Source organism: Octodon degus, unplaced genomic scaffold (assembly GCF_000260255.1).
Source record: "Octodon degus isolate 3935 unplaced genomic scaffold, OctDeg1.0 scaffold00099, whole genome shotgun sequence".
Taxonomy (NCBI): Eukaryota; Metazoa; Chordata; class Mammalia; order Rodentia; family Octodontidae; genus Octodon; species Octodon degus.
Genome location: NW_004524675.1, coordinates 1,073,783 through 1,077,813, shown reverse-complemented (window position 1 = coordinate 1,077,813; position 4,031 = coordinate 1,073,783).

Below are 4,031 nucleotides of genomic sequence, written 5' to 3'. Positions count from 1 at the left end.
TGTGAGAAATGGTGTCATAGAAATGTGCAACCTCAATGTCTATATCGCCAAAGATGTATTTAGCCCGTAGATCCCATTTGTAACATACTGCTTATTAAAACTTTCTTTGGTACATTTATTCCTGTCAGTGATGTCATTTTGGGAAATCTGCAGCCAATGTAGTTTATCAAACCCACTTGAAACTAGGGAACTAATGATATTGAAATTTTGTACAATATTAGATCTGAGACAGTTTTTTAATGAGCACCTAGTATATTTAAAATTGGCTTTTGATGCCAAGTTTCTATTAGGCAAGATTCACAAGAAGAAAACAGCTATGTGAGAGAGATGTTAACTTAAATCAAAGCACTTTTTGGATTGATCAGAATCTCAATATGAAAACAGAAATTTTCCTTAACACAGAACTCAGACAGTTAAACACGGTAGGTCAGCATATTGATGATGAACACGTAAAGTGAAATGCATATTGCAACATCTTGGGATCTTCACCCCTCACTCTAAGATGATTTGGGATTACTGAGCAAGTGTGAAATTATGCAGTGAGCCAACTATAATTATTAGAATGGATCATTGAATGTAGGGTGCTATGCAACCAAAGGTAGGAAGAGAGAGGAGATTTTAATTTAGAGAGTACTTACAGTGTGCCACATCTTACAAGTTTATTACTGGTATTATGAGCCATCCTCAAGTTGACTTGTTATAAACAGAAATGTTACAGAGTGCACCTGGCATTTAACACAGCTGAATTTTTCGACAGCCATAAATAAGGAAAATACCTGTAAGGATATAAAACAATCCAACTTATTCAGGATATTTAGTTGGAAATCTTAACCCCAAAGATACAAACAAAAGTTGCTACTGGGACAAAATGCTTAAATAAGCTGTCTCTACCTCTCATACCTTTCCATAAAGATTTCTATTTTAATTAAGATATGATAATGGAACCACTGTAATTCACCTATGCAGGAGGCTGAGGTAAGAAAGTCTCAAGTTCAAGGCCAGCCTGGGCACTCCAGTGAGAACTAAATGAATAAACAAACAAACAAATAAATAAGCAAGCCCTGTTATGTAGCTCAGGTAGTCCAATGGTGGAATGCTTCTGGATTGTGTTTACAGTAAAAACACAACAAAATCTTCTGTTACTGAGTTTTATGAAAGTTCGAATTAATAAGGTACATTTATTACTTTCAAAAAATCTGAAGTAAGAGAGAAATAGAATGAAACATGGTCATAGAAACAGGGTTTATAAGAGACAGAACATAGTCACACTTCAGAGTCAACCCCGACAAGAAACAGAGCTAAGCAGGATCCACTTCTATGTGTGAAATTGGATGAATAAAAACAATTGCATAAAACCTAATTACCCAACTGGAAACCAATACCCATGCTTCATGACACAGAACTAACAAATTAACATTCAAATATGCAAGACATTATTTACTTAGCATGTGTCAGAACTTACAAGTGTCTTCATATGGACTAACGCATAATTAATTGGGAGGAATAAATCATTATCTCATTGAAACTGTAGTAGTGATCTATCTCAAATTAGGAAACTGTCAATATTTATCAAAGCCAAGGATTTTTTTTTCCGATACCAGGTTTTGAACTCAGGGCCCTGAGATTTTCAGGCAAGCTGTTCTCCTACTGAGCTATCTCCCCAACCCCTAAGAATTTGTTGTTAAAGAGAATTGGAGTTTCATTTATCATCCTATCATTTTCAGTCTGTGAGATTTTATTTAAATTATTTCAGTTTTCCATCTATACAGAAGTAGTTGTATATTCTTTGTACAGTAGGCACTTAAATATATAAACATTGCAAAGGGATAAAAGGTTCAAATAGAACATCATGTAATTTCTTTTCTCAGTTGCTAATTCTTACCTGCTAATGAAATTATTACTAACTTGAGCTTTCACACAGCTGTATTATTCTTTGGCTAGAACTGAAACCAATAGTTTCTTTTCATGGTCTACCATGGTTGACAAATCTAGTGCTCTGAATCCTTTCTTCAGTGTCTTCTAAAATAATAGCTACTCTTCATTGTAACCTAAGAGACCATTTACCCTTGGGAAATGAAATAACTACTACTCACGATGTAGCCTGAATAACAGTTTTTAAAAATGTAAAAATATATTTATTCACAAGTCAGAAAGTAAATTATTCCAAGTATTCATACTAACATAAGTGTCAAATTAGAAATTATTGATTTATTGTCACAGAAACAAATGTCTATTGGTAGCACCTGGAAAAACATGCTTTGCATCCTTAAATGGAGCTTTCCAAACAGAAATGTGATACAGACTTTAAAGTTATTATGCAGTCTCTATATGCTAATATAAGAATATCTTATTCTGTATGTATTTATATTTATCAGTGTCACAATTCTTTTTTTGTTTGTTTGTTTTTGTTTTTTTGGCGGAACCGGGGATTGAACTCAGTCCCTTGCGCTTGCCAGGGAAGCGCTTATTCCACTGAGCCATTTCCCCTGCCCCAGTGTCACAGTTCTTATAAGATTGATTTTATTTAAAAACATGTTTCGTATGCCATCAATAAAATACAGTAGAGTGACATAGAGATCTTTTAATTTGTCTGTAATACACATACATATATAAGTATCCAGATCATCTATCTATCTACCTATTTATCTAAAAATTGGGCATAGATTTATATTTCTGTCAATCATTTTTCACTATATATATATATATACATATATACATATATATATATATATTTATTTGATTTACCTTTTTAGACAGGTCTTGCTGTACAGTTCAGACTGGCCTTGAGCTCACTTTATAACTCAGTCCCGTCTCAAATCCACAACAATACTCCTGTCTTGGTCTTCTGAGTCCTGGGCTTGTAGGCATGTGTCACCACGCCTGGCTTGTGTCTTTACACTGATACTGCATTGTTTCAATTTCTATAGTTTTCTTTTTGTATTTTATAATCTGTTTTGCATATATATATATATGATAATTTTTCATATACTTTTTGGAAATTATATTGATGTGTGTGTGTGCACATGTGTTTGTGTGTGCATGTGTGTGTGTATGTGTGTATGTTGGCTTGTATATGTCCTTTTCATTATAAATGCTTCTTATTTCAAATTATTTTCTTTATATTACTTATAGATTCTTTAAAAAACTAATCTGGATTTCTCTAGAGTTTAATGAGGTTATAAATTAATAACAAAAGTATTATGTTATGTAACTCAGCAAAATTAGTTCAAAAGTTTGGTAATCATTTGTAGATAATATGGAATCATGTAGTATCTCAAGTCTACTCATTCTGAGTAATATCAAAAGAACATTTTAAAAATCACAATTCTAAGGAAAAATTTCAAATCAAAAATAATTTTTAAAATCTTTGTTTTAGAATGAATCATTATAAAATACATAATTAAAATATTAAATAATCCTCCAAATGAAATATTGACTCACTAAATCCTCTTTTGTAATTTTTGCATTATTTACTGAATTAGGCAAAGTCTCTTCTCTCAAAGAGTATTGAGTTTTAAGGAAATGCACTGTACCTGAAAAGAGCTAAGAATGTGTTTATAATTCATAAATCATTTCCTTCCACTTTGCACTTGTTAGTCACAGAGGCAACGGTTGGAGTGATCACACTCTCACAGCATGTCTTCTGGGCTTACCTGGCACTAATTACTAAAGCAACCTTCTACTCGCCAAGTTAAAATGTCACATTAACACTTGTAGCTCCTTTGAAATACTTGCCAGGCTTAGAAATGAACACTGTTGTGCATTGGCAAAAATGTGCTACATACCTGCTCTCTTCCAGGGCTGGAGGGCAAAGTTTTGACACATTGATAAAAAGAGTTAATGAAAATAATAGCACAAACATTTAGTATATAAAACAATACCTACCACGGGGAAAGCATATCCGTACATCTGAAAACAGCTTCCCTTCCAAGGAAGTACCTTTTCAAAATTTAAATCATACAAATTTAATTGGGAATGCTAAAAAGTTTCTGAACTCTTTAATATGAAGAATTCCATAATTAGGGATATAC